Below are 14,818 nucleotides of genomic sequence, written 5' to 3'. Positions count from 1 at the left end.
CTGTTTCCTAATCTCACACCACATGTGTGTGTGTGTGTATATATATATATATATATATATATAAAAAATCTCAAAGAACCTCCTCTCCCTCTGATAAATTGGAGCGAGACAGAAAACAAAAGCAAGTCTATCTTTGATCCTTGTGTTTCTTCCTTGTGTTCAGGATATGAGGCCCGAATAGTTCATTGTTTTCTGGATACTTGAAAACCTGAAGATCTGTAAAACTTATATCTTCCTTCTGAAAAACAATATTTTGATTCCACTTTTGGCCCTAGAAATGCTTTTTGATTTTGTTTTTGTCTTTTTTTTCGCCTTATTTCTTCTCACTTTTATTTAAGTAAGTCCAGGCCTACAATTTGTTGGCATTTCCACAACCAATTCTAACAACTTTATCAGACTGAGATCATATCAGACCACACTTTTTAAAGAAATATTTATAATTTACTATTGTGGGATTTTCTAATTGAAATTAATTGGCATTATTCAGAGCGCTTACAGATTGCAAAAGAAAAGAGCTATCCATGTGCTATGTTTCTAATGAAATTACGATGACTTTGCTTTTTTCTTGACTTGCCTTTGCAGGTAAAATGTGGATAGTCAATATGGATAATCAAGTATATTTTCAATAATAATTCTAAAAATCATTTAAATTTTTCTCCACCCTCTTAGTCCAGAGTCCAGCCTTCAGAATTATACACAAACCTGAGTGAAATTTCTAAATCTGAAAATCCATAATATCCATTATTTGTCAGAGATGACAAGCATCACCTCTAACTAGAGGTTTTTACTAGGCATGAATGAATTGAAAAAAGATAATTTTCCACAGGTCTGAAGATCACAGAATGTATTAGGAAAGTAAAAAACATTAGTTGAACAGCCCTCTAGAAGAATTTAAAAAATTGAAAATTGTATCCTCAGATCCATTCAAAACTTTGATATTCATGCAGAACCCAAAATTATCTCTACAAATATTAGAAATATGTAATTGAATACGTAATAGAAATATGTAAACAATCCTGAGCAGTCTCTTCCGGAGGCAAACAGCTCCAAAGAAATGCTTTCAAATGTAAAATTGTCCACACAGTGATGTTGATTGCCACATGGCAACACCCACCTCTCATCTAAGTCAGAGTCTTATTGCAAGAAATGTCTCAGAAAGCAAGCTTTGAACCAAAAAACAAAGGATTCATACATCATCTTAAACTAGACTTTGTCCAGGAGGTGGGAGGATATGACATTTTTAAAATGCATCTGTATTTCATTAGGAGAAGACAAAATCTTTGGAAAACTTTTCCAAAAATAGAAAAACAGATAAAGGGAGAAAAAGGAAATTTTAACAAAGTTCAGTCTTCGTCCTGAAATATCATAATTTTTAGAACTATATGGGTAGTCATGTGAATGGAGAAAAGTGATGAAAGGAAAGGTTTGTCTGGTCCAATTTACAATTTCTAATTAGAATAAGAGAGGCTAATTAAAGATATTAAATGTTAAACCTAAATGTGAGAAACCTAATGATTGAAAATTTTACAAGAATGGATTTAAAAAGTTTCAACTCACATTTTCCAAAAAAAAAAAAAAAAAAAAAAAGTTTAACCAACTTTTGTATATATAAAGATGGCTTAGATGGCTTATATTCCATATTTTTCCATACATTTTTTTAAAGAATAGCTCTCATGACATTTCCAAGAAGTCTTAAGCATTCTAGTTCACAAAAAAAATAATAATAATAATAATAATTAAAAAATGGTATTATCAGATTAATAGTAATGTAAAAATCAATTATCATATCCTGGGCTTAATCAAAAAAGTTATCCTTTGCATCTATGCACAACTTAAAAGCACTGCTCTTGTGAGACCCCACCTGGAGTACTGCATCCAGTTCTCAGGCCCCCAATACAAGGATATGGACCTGTTGGAGAAAATCCAGACGAGGGCCACAAATCTGATCAGAGGGCTGGAGCACCTCCACTGGAGGTGGACAGGCTGAAAAAGCTGGGGCTTTTCAGCCTGGAGGGGAGAAGGTTCTGGGGGAACCTTAAAGAGGCCTATAAGTAGCTGAAGGGGGCCTACAGGAAAGCTGGGGAGGAACTTTTTATAAGAACAGGTAGCAACCAGACAAGGGGAAATGGCTATAAGCTGGAAAAGGGTAGATTTAGACTAGCTATCAGGAAGAAGTTCCTTACTGTGAGGGTGGTGAGACACTGGAACAGGTTGTTCAAATACGCTGTGATGTTCCCTCAACAGAAGAACCCAAGGCCAGGCTGGATGAGGCTTTGAGCAACATGGTCTAGAGGGAGGTATCCCTGCCTATACCAGGGGGGTTAGAACTACATGATCTTAAAAGGTCCCTTTCAATCCAAACCATTCTATGATTGACAGTCTTACCATCTAACATGCTTTTTAGGAGACACTGTACTTCTAGCCTCTTTGTTTTTCTAACTTGCAGGAAATCATCTAAAAAGTTCAAAGAGTAATTTCATCACATTACATGTAGAATATTTATCATACAACTTGGTAATACTATTTCTCTGAATACTCAAACTGTGACTATGGAACTTATATTATGCAAGTTATACAGCTGAAAATAGAGTTTGCTCTTATCACCATAATGTATCCGGGTATGGGCAGTGTGCCCATATGCATGCTCAGTGCACTTAACACAGTAATTCCTTGAGAGGTTCAGGAACTCCCCAACCAGTCATCCGCATAGGTGAGATAATGGATCAGCCTGAGGCAGTGGACCAACTTTAAAATTAACTGAGCATTCACATTTAAGTATTTGACTGATGATTATAGGAGCCTCCCAGGTGTGAATTTCAAATGGTTGTAGAAATTCCCCAGAGGCAACTCCTGTTGTGTCTAGGCCAATTTGCATGCCTAAATGTGTTGATTAACAGCCTAGGTGGAGTGTCCTGAAGTGTCATTACTGCAGCAGTATCAGATTATGCCTAGATAAGACATTTGTGAAAGTCAACAGAAACTGCTCTTGCAGAAATAGCAATGATAGTCTTCTGCACGTAGTCTTTAAGAGATGTCTGTACATGCTTATCTATTCCTGTTGATACATCTTAATGTAATTGCTGGAGTGGTCACAAAGGATCAGCTGGATTGTATGAACTGAGGAGAACTGGGAGATTCCACAAACTATTTATCTGAATGTTCTGCCATAAGGACTCTGGCAGTTAACACTTCTGCTGCCACTAGCTGTCCAGCAGAGATCCTATTTGGGAGATTTGATTCTCCATGCAAGTTCTTACCTTTCAGCAAGATTCCAACAAACAGTCTCATTTCTATTGTTGCTTTCCTTTTAAGAAAAATTTTGTCAAAAAGTCTGTACAAGTTCATAGTTGAATGGAAAACAGTACAGCAAAAAAAATTAGATTCAATTTCTTAATTTCTGTAGGTCTTTTGTGTACTGCCTTGAGCTTCTTCCTTCTAGTGAAGAGAATCATATTTCTCCCATTTTCAAGTGACTCCTTTTAAAAGAGCATTTTGTATGCAAAAAGTATTTTCACTTTGTGGTAAAGCGTGCATTTGGTATAGAAATAGTTCTGTAACAGAATAATCCTTAACAATTTTATGATTCCCTAATGTTTTTAGGACAACTTTTTCTTGCAAATATAAAGTGAAAACAAGTTGCTTAGTACTTCTCCATTTTGTTACATTGCCAAAGCATTTCAGCTCACTCAAAGTTATGAAGGAACTTTGAAACAGATTTTCAGTGCTGCTGTGATACAATAAGATCGCATTTAGAAGTTGGATACAAAAAGATTTCAACATAATTTTCATTTTGAGAATACCCCTGACAGCATGTTTTGCACAGGTAGCACAGTCAGACCATGGGTACCACATTGAAGTGCCTCCAATTACAAAACTGATCTCCTTAAGAGATAGGCAGGGCATCAGATTTTAACCATGTTTGGAGTCAATAGCAATCTAATTATCTAGCCAAAGACACCAATCTAAAATACATGCTTAAATTTGGGTGATAGAAGTGACTGCATGCTGTTGTACATTGAGTATGCAAAAATGACATGAAAAAAATGAAGACTTTCAGTCTAACTTTTAATATATCATCTTTATTTTTTCCTAAATCATAATCCCCATAAGAAAAGTTATGATGAACTAAAATATCCCATTCTGTTGAAACAGGTTTCAGTCCTTGTGCATCTGATTTACAGCTATCAAAACCTCAATAAATGTGGGAGTCACCTTGAGGTGTTGTGTGAACAACACTGAGTTGAGTTTTTAATCAAAAGGTGAACCTGTGCTATTTTTCTTGTGCTAATCATTGACAATTCTCATCCAGATGTCCCTTGACTGACCTATAAAATGTGAGGAATAAAACAGAAGTGTGGATTTCTCAGTTGCTATTTGATTTAGAGTTCATCCCTTAGTGACTTTTGCAAGTGGACTATTGAATTCTTAAATAGAACTCAGGTAATGAATGTTAATTTTGTGGAAATATTTGTGGGTACTATTCTGAACAAGTCTGAAAAAATCTTCTATCAAAGGACACAACAGAGGATCTTGTTAGCTAAAAGATAATTAGATTTGCATTCCTGTAATAGAATCAGAGAGTGGCTTGGAAGGGAATCCAAGAATCATCAAGTTCCAATCCCCTGCCATAGGCAGGGCTGCCAACCTCCACATTTAATGTTAGACCAGGTTGCCCAGGACCCCATCTAACCTGGCCTTGAACACCTCCAGGGAGAGAACATCTACAACAGCTCCAAACAGCATAAAGAGTGTTCACCTAAACTCTGAGGAAAAAAAACTGCTCACATACTCTTCAGTGACATTTCAGTGAGACCAAATTTCACAAGTATGTCTTTGTCTAGCATAAGAAAGTGGTAAATGTAAAAAAAATAACTTCCATAAACGCCAATTCAGAGACAGTATGATGAACCCAGGAAATAAGCCACAGCCATTCTTGAAAGCAAGAGAGGTAATGAATCAAGACAAAATTATGGACAAGAGGTGTGCTGATATTTAGACTCAGTCTCTACTGTTTTTTTGATGGAGAAGGGTGAAGTGAGGAAAGAGGCAACTATTGCAGTTTTTCTGAATAAGAAAATCTTATTTTAATCAACACAGACACTTTATGTTGAACCAAATTGAAGTCTAGTCTGGCATACACCAATGTGAATCCTAAAGGCTTTAAGAAAAGAAAATTTTTAATATTATATTTCCCCCCAGCAGCATCAAGGTCCATGGGCCTTTATGTCATGGACCATGATCTCATTGCTCTTTGGAGGCGGATTTCAAGAGTTGAGTGCAAATTACACTCATACAAGTGTGTAAACTATTAGGAAATGTCTGGGCATTTTTAGATAGCTGTCTTGAAAACCACATTATTCAGCTCATCAAGACAAGAAAGGGTAAGAAATTGCTGTAAGCATCAACTTCCAGAAACATTATGGAATACTGAGTTATCAGAAGGTCATGTTGCTTTTTTCACTGAAGCAATACAGAGGTCCAAAAATGAAAATTATTCCAAGAATTTGGGGCAAAGGTTTTTTTTTTTTTCCCCTCTTCCTGTTATCACTGTCGCCTAAGCCTTTTCACAAATATACTTCCTTCTGATGTCCACCATAAAGGAGTAAGGAGCAGTCACATTTTGCACAGCTCTGAGCACACCATTGGTAACAAGTGTATAGTAAAAAAAATGTAAATCAGGGACCATAACTAATAAACAGCAGGGATTTTTTTTTTTTTTTGCTTGTTTACTAAAATCCTACTTAGATAGCAGTATTCTACAACTTTGTATTTATTGCCTCTGGCCTCTGTTGAAGAAGTCATTCAATTTCACTTAATAAGAAAACAGCATCATTTATTCTAGGGCAAAATGAGTTTTAGAATCCTTTAAAGATGGAAAATTCTTAGCAATTGAAAGTTATTAGAATTTACTACTTCTCTTACTTCCATTTATAACACCTGCAGTATTTGGAACTGGTACGTTGGCTCCTCAGAGATGCGCTTTCATAAAAATTGCTGAAGCACTTTAAAGAAAACACTCAGATACTCACATAAAGAATGACAAACCTCTAAAAAAAAACAAAAAACATTTTCTCATTGGATTCCATTTAATAGGAGACACACAGTCCTATATACACAGAATCATAAAGTCAGCAATGTTGGAAAAGACTTCTGAGGTGATCTAGTCCAGCCTTCTGCCTATCACTAATATTTCCCCACTAAATCATATCCCTCTGTACAACATCTAAATGTTTCTTGAACACCTGCAGGGACAGTGACTTCACTACCTTCCTGAGCAGCCCATTCCAGCACCTTTCTGAAAGACTGGGAAGTTTTCCCTAACATCCAACCTATTATTACTATTAAAAATATAAGAATATTGACATTTTATGGCACTATAAATAAATATACAATAACGCACTATACTGAACAGTGCATCTCAGAGACTGCTGTTCTACTCAGTGTTTCCTGTTGATCCTTTCTACTTTTGAACAGCTTTTAGAACCGCAGATGAAAGTCTTAAGCCCCAGATACACCAAAAAAAGGAAGATCACAGACAGGATTTGTAGCAACGTTTAGTGCCTTTGTAACATCACTGGCTTTCATTTTTGCTGAATTATCCTAAATATGATGATTATATGAGAAGGAAACATTTTTCCATGGTAAATATAAAGGAAAATCATATGTTCAAGCATAAATATATGCTTAAGGCACAGAATTCTCAAGATTAGCTTTAATGTATGATCACAGCAAATCAATTTGTCTTTCCTGCAACACAAATTTCTCTATAAAGACAAATTTATCTTTCTCTAGAAAGGCTAGCCTCTCAAAATAGCCTAGAGTGTGGGCTTTGTTATTGTTATTACTGTGATCATCATCTCTATTTTACTGGAAATAAGATCCAATCTTGAGGAAAGAACAAGATGTCCACAAGACAAAGCTTTGTTAATTGATACTTACAATGCTTTTAAGATTCAGATTATTGACACCAAGCAAAAGAATCAAAGGACCCCAAGCAGGGATGATACCAGTGGCTTTTGCATAGACAGTTTTTCAAAATAATTAGATTATGAATTAAAATCATTACTCTTTCAGCAAGTGGCACTGCAGATTTTAATGCTGTGTTCAGTGCATGTTTTAGCAAAGAGTCATAGGAACTCTTCTGGAATTAACCTTTCTACTTGATTTACTGAGTGATCTTAGTAAATCTGAACTCACTGCTGATCTCCTCAGCCACACTGGAATCAGAAATAAACCTCAAACATGAAATAAGTATAACATAACCTATGCACAGCTCCTCCTAATAAATCATGAAAATTTAAAACCTCTTCAATAGAAAAACAATCTGATGAGCTGATGAACAATCTGACTCATGATTCTAATTCCAGTGGGTCTATGAAGGCATCTCCCATAACACTGGCTAGGAAAATTCACCCAATAAATGAGGACATTTTAACATACGATGGCTACTTGAGAAGTAATACCTCCTATTTTATTCTGTTGACCCACAATGTCAGAGGCAGATATTGGCAGTACAACAGTAGAGGCTGAACATTCCCACCAATATTCTATTACATTTTGCTGTAGTGTGACAGATGGCAGCAGACCGGCAGTCCAACAAAATGACATCTGACATGGAAGTGCATACAAAGCAAAGGTGTGGAATTGAGTTACTCCATGTGGAAAAAAATGCACCCTTTGAAATTCATTAATACTTGAACATTTATGGAGACTAAATAATAGATGCAAGCACAGTGAGGGGTGAGCGATGCATTCCAGCTGTAGCAAGAACAACATGAAAGATAAGCCGTGTTCTGGACGGTCACATACAGCTATCACACCACAAAATGAATTGCATCTTGACCAGCTCATCCACATGAATTGATTAATGGTGGTAACCACGTTCAAAGAGAGTCCTTTATAGCCGAGAATTTGGATCTGTAGTTTCCATGGAAATAAATAGGAGGTATTACTTTCAGAATCACCTACATACCATGTGACCCCAAAAACAGAAGATGCGTTTTGTACATTTTCAGGTGGCTTAGTAGCAGCAACTACCAAAACTATGGTGCCCAATAGATGAATCACGTGTTAAATTATTCAAGGTAAAATTTTATTCCAGTCTGAAACTCTGCTTACATGAAACAATATTTTAATGCCTTCATCAGAATCATAATGAATATCATTCTTATTTTTAATATTATTGCTATTTGACTTTAACCAAAGAGATTTTAAAATGCACAAAGTATGACCATTCCTAAGTTTTTCTCTACATGCAAAAATATGTATGATAGCTTATCTTATTGTAAGAATGAGCCGGTTAAGGAAAAAAACCTGCTCTATAAGAATTTCATATGCATACAGGCTATTCTTCCTGAAGAAATGCAAGCACCATTACAAAGCATCCTTGATTATAAAATTATAGTACAGACCCCATAGTTATGCAAAGGGATGATTACTTGTGCTGTGGCAGTTCAAAGTGAGACTGAAGACAGAATTAGGAAACAAAATAGATTGCTTTATGAAATACATGCATTGTTTCTTTTCTTTCATATAAAAGGAGTGATCTTAAAAGAGTTTTAAGATTACATAGCCAAAAAATGTTAGTATATGCAAATAAAAGTTTGTGAGGAAATGCTAACAACTGCATTGTATGGAACAATACGGAAATGCTAATTTTGGGAGAGGGGTTGTATTTCAGTAAGTATATATTGCTGTTTAATAAGCATTACGAAGTACACATGCATAAATTTGCTAAATCAGTTTCAGAAATAGAAATCTTAGCCTTTGGTGCAAAACAATTGTGACTTTACTCTTACATTAACTCAGGCTTGGCAATAACATTCTGCCTTTTTGTAGAAATGAAATACTTGTGCTTGCTAATGTTAGGTTTTAGATTCTGACTTCCATACACTGTATGTTACAAAACACTAGTGTTAAGAATTCCCGCTCCCACTCAAATCAGGAGTTTGACTGGCAAAAGTAGTTACAACATGGTAGAAGTCAATTTGATAACAAATGGCCATTTTAGCTTTTTCAGAAAGCAGCAGAAGAAAGTAGCAGCTGAAGTCAGAGAGTTTGTATTCCACCTTCTCTTCTCCTAGCCATCTTCTCCCAAACCTTTCTGGCTTCCTGTTTCCTTAAATACTGAGTGCGTAGGTTTCTGTGCTTTAAAGCTTTTCACGCACAGCTCATAAAGCAGACCCACACACTCTTTGTGTACCCATTTCATGCTATGTCAGAAAAACATTAGAAAATGCTAAAGGAGATCTAGGTAAGTCTCAAAAGAACAATCTCAAAAAAAAAGATTTTGCTTTTACTGCTCAAGTTGTGTCTGCACTTAGTGATAACCCAAAAATTGTAGTGTTCAATAAGTGCCAAATAAATGCTTTCTAACCTTCTCTCCCATGTCTTTACATACATTACCGTAGGAGGGATAAGGGCCTTTATTTGGCTGAGGCATAATAATTTAATATAAATGTAATGAACATAATGCATTGACTTTAGGATCTCCAAATGCATACTTTCAATAAAACGATATTTTAAGAACATTTCTTAAACTAACACATTCAATGCTTGTATTCTCTATTATCTATTCATGAATCTGCTTCTCCTTCATGTACTTGAAATTAATGTTGAATTGACTTGCCTCCTAATTACAGAACAGTGCTAAGCAATCCCCAGCACAATAACTTCAGCTCTGGTATCGTGGGTGACTTCAGTAATACCAGAGACACGCAGATTTCTTGGAAATAAGGAGATATAATATGAAGAGTTCATCTCATATCTGTGGCATGGTATTTCAGACAGACGTAAGCTGTGCTGTTTCTAGGCTGTTACTTTGCATGAGGAAAATGGAGGTGAGGTTTATTAACTGAAGTTTACTTCCAGCTGAATGGTCTTTTTAATCCTGAAAAGACGCCATCAAATATCCTTCCTTTGTTCAGTCTGAAAGTGTATCCCTTTCATCAACTAAATGGTTTCTAAAGTAGCTGAAATCCTGCTAAAAATGTGCCCTTGCATATATCTTGCAATAAGCTGCATTGCCATCTTCATACTGTGACTTAAATCAAAAATAACTTCAGTTGATGAATTTGTATTATTTAAAATAAAAAGTATATAAAAATAATCATAATAAATGTAGATACATTTCAGGGAGCCATTCTCAGGAGCTAAAAATTAACAGCTCACTGTCTTGGTATCCATTTGTACAAGAGTGTTCAGCTCTTCAAGAATTTCAGTCACTGTAGCTGAAGCATTTGGAAGATTAAAAAGAAAGTCTTTCACTGTAAAATGGCAAGCAACCTCAACTAGATCAGTGTCAAGACATTAGTTTCATTAGGCCTAGATCCCCAAAAAACCTGCAGATTTACTCTTTGGTAATCTGTAGCAGACAATGAGAATTCAGCTCACTTACTTATTCTGCTAACCTCCTCTCAGCTTGCCCATCTGGTGACTCTGGTCTACTGAGAGACATCACTGACAGTGATGGCCCATAGAAAGGATGGGAGGAACAGCTTAGTTACAGAGGTTAGCGTTGCCTTCTTAGAGATCAGTAGGATACTTTATCCCCAAGATACTGCAGGTTAGTATTACATTCCTCTCATTCCTCACTCTATTTCTTTGTAGCTGTCATAATTATGGTCAGAAAAATTTGATGGCTTTTTTGTTTGTTTACTGAAATAACACAGATTAAAAACTAAGTTAAGTTTCACCTAATTTCACAGTGTTTTGAACTGAATACATCCATGAGAAACCTCTCACAAAGTATTTTCTTGGCTGCAGTACATCACCTCATAAGGACTTAATTCACTTTAATGTGACATGTGCGCAACATCTGAGGGAAAACAAAGTACTTCCTGCAGAGTAGTCCATAAAAGAGCTCATAACCAGAACTCCCACTAGCTATCTCAGGAGCATGCTTTGTCAATGTATTTCAGGGATGTTGTTTCTTTTGTGGTTTTCTTCCCAAAAAGACTAGACTTGCTTGAGGTAAAAGTTTTTGTTCCAATTCTATCTATTACTTCATAGAAAGACTGTGGACTTCTAATCTACCTTTCTTACTTGATAGTTGACTCAATACAAAAGATACCAGGCAGTGAGTGGTCATCTTGAATTTCTTGTATTGTCCTGATAATTTACTGGCTGCAGTAAGTGTTTTTTTCTTCCTTTTTAATTTTCAGTTGAAGATGAAAAGGTGCATGTCTAGGAGATAGACTACCCAGTCAAGACTTATGTGCAGATTGCCGTCTGTCCTTTCTAATATCTCCATGTTATTGTGTTGTAGATACAGAAAAGTAATTCTTTAACTACTGCAGAGAGTAACTGGAAGAGAGGAGATAGAATGAGTAAGCATTAACACTGAATTAAATATTAAATACTTATGACTCTGTAGGGGAACTGTTAGCTCACATCTTGAACTGGTGACTGAGTACTTGGTGAAGGGTCGTGGCTGGCCCAGGGAGCACAGGAAAATTGTTTGCACCTATGCTCCCTAGGTGACCAGAAGGAGTAGGCACAGGGTGGAGGCACCCTGGGCTCACGTAAGGGCCAGCCTCCTAGACTGCTTCCTGAGAAGAAGTGCTGTATGGCCAGTGATCCCCTTCACTAGGTGAGTGAGTTCAACTCTTCTGTCTGTATATGGCTATTGGTCTACTTGCAAATACTTAGCCTGGCATTGCCAAGATTCCATCAGAAGCAACCTTGCTCCTTCATGAACAGACCAGACCTGCTGATCCCAATTGGTGTTTATAATTAGGATTCTAGGTAGGCTGGAGTTATTACTATGATGGTTTCACTTTTAAACTCTTAATTCATGTTCATCTCCAAAGAGTTTCCATGTACTTCTTAAAAAAGCACTTTCATCTCAGCATATTTCAGTGGTAAACAAAAAAAGTTATTTTCTGTTTTAAAAAATATCTTATGACTTCCCTATTGACTGAAAGAAACGCTGTGAGTCTGAGCAAGTTTAAATATAAAAAAAAAATACGTTGTCTGTAAAGTGGTATTTTACAGAAAGCCTGTTTTCAGCTGAAAAAAAGTGTTTTGGCCAGTAGATTGTAGTCCTTACTCATGATATGAGTTTGTTTAAAACATACCATAAAGGCTGTAGATCTTTTAACATCCAAGTAGTAGTAAAAGGATATTTTATAGAAAACTAGTTGTAAAGCCTTGTACATAATACTATCACATCTAGCAGCTGATAACTTTCAAGACACTTAATGGTACATTGCAAAACATAGAATAAAGACCAGCCCTTAGACAAAAGGATCTGGAGAAGAAGATGAAGAAGGCTGAAGCTGAGCTGCTTGATCAGCATAGTGCTGTAGTGGTGTACAGGATTTTAGAAAGCATTCACACCATGAGGCTTCCCAATCCAGATAACACTCCTGTTACATTCACAGAAGGGAACAGATAAATAGAGAACAACTTCCCCTCTAAACACATTAAGCAAGACTGACAGAAGATTAATGAAAGACAATAATTATGACAACCAAGAAAAATAAGGAGTGAAAGTAGCAATCTGTTTCCTTAATGCATTACAGCTTGTCACTTGCTATGAATCTGGAAATACAAAGCAACCAATGTTTCACCTGGAAAAATATGTTTCTGGCAAGCACAGAATGAGAATAGTTTTGTTTGTTTTAAAATTGACTGTGTATTTTGCAGGCAGGTATTTTATTGACAGAACAAGAAGGAATTATAACACGTACATTTATATTGTCTTTTATATTCAAGGCTTCACTAAGTCTGTTACTGTCATGGGGAAATTGCCTGGTGCTTTCAACATCTTATTTGTATTATCTGGTGGTAATACTAGATTACATTTAAATTTAAGCATATAAGGAGACTAAAGCAAAGTTACAATAGAATTAAACCTGGTTAAGATATAATGGGCAAATACCTATTTAGAGTAGTAGATCATTATTTTACTCCTAGTATTATCCTTTAACTTTGCATCACTATGAAACAGAAAATGGCAATTCAGATGTTCTTGGATTACATCTAAAATAGGCTTACTTCAGGACCTGCTCCAGGCTCTAAAGACCTCATTCAGAACTTAGAACACTATCTCCATCTCTAAAACAGTGCTACCTATATATACTGCAACAATGGAAACAAGTCAAAAAAAAAAATACATAACACGTATAATGCTGTAATGCAATAGAAAGTGCAGCAATGACAGTAGAGTAGCTAAGTCTCATGCTGCAGCAAGCAAGGGCTTGCTCAAATACAAAAGCCACAGGGAGAGAAACAAAGAAAAGAAGATACTTACCTTTAGAAAATACTTACCTTCAGAAAACCTCAGGTAAACAGGCATCTCCAGCAAGATACCACTCTCCACTGCCAACCCTTAAATGAGGCATGGGAAGGTGTGGATCCTGGCTCCACCCCTTCTGGTCACTCAGTTCATTGCATGCACCTGAGCTTGCTTGGGTTGGCCCTGCTTTCTCACCAGTTGCTCAATCACTGGTTCAGGCTGTGACTTAGCATTTCTTCTACAACACATAATCCAAAGGCGATTACAAATTGCTTTAAAATGAAATTAAAAATGTTTTGAATGTATGTGTTTGCAGTGTGTGTACAAGTAGTTGGTAGTAATGAGTAGGGCTCTTTAAATACATTAAGATTTGAGATACTCAGCAACCTATGCATTGATTTCTATTATCAAGAGAATTGTGATATAGAGTATGGTTTAGGGTCCAAGACTTCAAACTCTCCAACACTTTTGTGCAATTGCAATGCTGCACCATAACCTTCTTTGTTCTCATTCAGCTTTCTTGGCAATGGTTATATGTTCTCACTTTATCTGAAATAAGTAAACCGCAGAGTGGGAAGCATACTGTAAAATCTTGGCTTTTAGCTTTCACCCATAGAAACAAAAGCTTCCATCTATTGATCTACTCCTATTGTGCTGAAATACCTCCTGAAGTAAGTATAGCTAGGAATTAAATAAAATGATATAATCACCATCGAGGGCCTTGAGGTGATGGAATCAGCACTTTAAAACTTTCTTGCTTGTTACTTGAGTCCTGCATTCATGACTAATCTCTGAATTGTTGTTCAAGGAAAAGTTCAAGTTGGTAAAAAATGGGGAAGATCTACAAAGGGGAGAGTGATCGACTATTGAAAATTTCTGTTAGAGTGTTTGTGGGCTTTCTACTGCTGACTAATTCCTAGTCAGTTTTAGAAGCTTTCTCACTTTTCTTTTTGCAAAAAGGATGACAGAGAGAGTAATAATAATAGCTGAATATTTATTTATTTATTGGAAACTTATTCGGAGTTCTGCTGTGTTTCTCCAGGACATCTCAGCTTCTGTGATCTCAAGTAGTGAGACTGACATTCTGCCAGTCCTGTTATGGTAGAGGCTGTTCTACAGTGTACCCCGTCGTGAGAAAAATAATGTTTATCTTGCATCCAACACTGCTACCTCAGCTAAGGAAGTAAAGTGAGATTACAGGATCTGCTTTATGGGTATAACTGAAAATAAATTCCCTTGAAGCTGAAGATGGCAAAGATTTAAGGAGACGGATTGCCTGACAGCTGAGAAAAGCAACAACTTTTTGAGATTATGAGCCTTTTCTCTTCCTGTTATGAGTTGATCTAATAAAGGTATTGTTTCTCTCTAGTAATTTGTCCTGTCATCGTGACTATAAGCACTTTTGTAGCTCTTCTTTCAAGAAAAAGCCAATGTGACTCTGAACATAGTAACTGGGAGCTGAATCTTCTCTCTTGGCATAAAAAGAAACAGTGATTTTTTTTTTTTTTTTTTTTTTATTATTTTTACTGTTTCAGGTGTATAGAAGGGGATGGGTGGGGGGAAGAAAAAATGTGCAGG

General features: G+C 36.2%; 1 long non-coding RNA gene across 2 annotated transcripts in view; it reads left to right on the top strand.

The window, feature by feature from the left end:
- Positions 1 to 14,608, top strand: part of LOC124417696 — a 34,630-nt gene extending 20,022 nt beyond the window's left edge. For both annotated transcript variants that reach the window (XR_006937042.1, XR_006937041.1), the window contains one exon: positions 14,283 to 14,608. This is a non-coding gene — a long non-coding RNA (uncharacterized LOC124417696). The remainder of the gene's footprint in view (positions 1 to 14,282) is intronic.
- Positions 14,609 to 14,818: the final 210 nt, after the last annotated feature.

This window comes from Gallus gallus, chromosome 2 (genome assembly GCF_016699485.2).
Source record: "Gallus gallus isolate bGalGal1 chromosome 2, bGalGal1.mat.broiler.GRCg7b, whole genome shotgun sequence".
Classification (NCBI taxonomy): domain Eukaryota; kingdom Metazoa; phylum Chordata; class Aves; order Galliformes; family Phasianidae; genus Gallus; species Gallus gallus.
This window is presented reverse-complemented; position numbering and strand designations above follow the sequence as displayed.